Below are 1,966 nucleotides of genomic sequence, written 5' to 3'. Positions count from 1 at the left end.
TACGACTCTTCATCTCAGCTCAGGTCTTGATCTCCGGGTCCTGATTTCAGGTCCTACATTGGGCTCCACAGTAGTAAGCAGTTGCTTACTGGCAAGGTATTTACTGACTTCACAGACAAAGCATGGATGGAACCAATCCACAAAATGGGTTCTCATCCAGGCCTTCTTGTACAACAAAGACTGGGAGCTGGTGATTATCTTTTCCCCTCAAGGCTTGGGAGTTAGCAGATTTATAGATCAGGACAATCCTGATCTTAAACCAGATTGGATTTGCACAAAGCGGTAGAGTTAGCCTTGCCCTTCCTGCCTTAAATCCTGGTGCTTGCTTCTTTTCCTTACCAATAAATGTTCTTTGTGGCATTTCTTTTTTCCAGGATAGGATTCTTTCATCTGCATGAAAAACCTGTTCAGGCAGATATCCTTTCTCAATGATTTTTTAGGAGATTTTTATTTATTTATTTATTTGACAGAGAGAGAGAACAAGCAGGGGGAGTAGCAGAGGGAGAGGGAGAAGCGGGCTCTCTGCTGAGCAGATAGCCCGATGCAGGGCTCAATCCCAGGACCCTGGGATCATGACCTGAGCCGAAGGCAGACTCTCAACCGACTGAGCTACCCGGGCGGCCCTCTCAATGATTTTCTTAATGGCATCTAAGAACCATCTGCTGCTTCCTTTGCAGAAGCTGTTTCTCCTGTTATCTTGACATTTTTTATGCCAAACCTCCTTCTAAAATTGTCAAACCACCCTTTGCTGGCATTAAATTCTCCAGCTTTAGATCCTTCAGCTTCCTTTTACATTAAGTTGTCACAGAGTGACGTGGTTTTTTCTCAAATTATATCAGAGTCTATAGGTATGACTTACAGCAATCTTGCACCCACATAAAAGCTGCATTTTCAATATGACATTTAAAAAAAAGGTATTTCAGGGGCGCCTGGGTGGCTCAGTTGTTAAGCGTCTGCCTTCGGCTCAGGTCATGATCCCAGGGTCCTGGGATCGAGCCCCGCATTGGGCTCCCTGCTCTGCGGGAAGCCTGCTTCTCCCTCTCCCACTCCCCCTGCTTGTATTCCCTCTCTCGCTGTGTCTCTCTCTGTCAAATAAATAAATAAAATCTTTAAAATAAATAAAGATATTTCATAAAAATTGCAAGATTTTCACTCCTTCTGGCATAGTTGCAGCAACAGCTCCATGAATTTCCATCTCTCTCTCTCTTTTTAAAAATATTTTATTTATTTATTTGAAAGAGAGAGACAGAACACAACCAGGGGGAGAGGGAGAAACAGGCTTCCCACCGAGCAGAGAGCCCGACATGGGGCTCGATCCCAGGACCCTGGGATCATGGCCTGAGCCGAAGGCAGACACTTAACTATCTGAGCCACCCAGGCGCCCCTCTCTCTCTCTTTTTAAAGTAAGCACTATGTCCAGTGTGGGGCTTGAACACACAACCCTACGATCAAGAGTCACATGCTCTACTGACTGGGCCAGCCAGGCACCGCCCCCCCTTTTCTCTTTTTAATGTGGTCCTTAGGCTGGGCTCATTTATTTGAATGACTCATTTATTTGAGTCCAGCGTAAGGTGGACTTTGAAATGGTGGGCAACTGCAGCTGCAGACCTCAATCTACAGCACATATCAAGCAATTCAACTTTTTCTTGTAACATCGTGATTTTCTTTTCTCCGCTTCTTGGGAGCACATTTAGCATCATTCATTAGTGGCAGTTCATATGGGTCCCATAGTGTTGTTGAAGGTTTATCGTGTTACACTAAATACAATGAGAAATACATGAGAACCATGAGAGATCACCTTTTGTTGTGATACATAATTTACTAGAGAGACGATATGCTGATATAGGGTGATTAATGTCGCATGGTGTTTTCAACGGGTCCTGGAAACACAAGCTTACCACAACAGCAACAGGAGGTGGCCAATATTTATCAGAGTAGTACGGTAGGTACTGTTAAAAAATAAAAT

The sequence above is a fragment of the Mirounga leonina genome, unplaced genomic scaffold (genome assembly GCF_011800145.1).
Source record: "Mirounga leonina isolate KUSES-001 unplaced genomic scaffold, KU_Mleo_1.0 Mir_165, whole genome shotgun sequence".
NCBI lineage: Eukaryota > Metazoa > Chordata > Mammalia > Carnivora > Phocidae > Mirounga > Mirounga leonina.
This window is presented reverse-complemented; position numbering follows the sequence as displayed.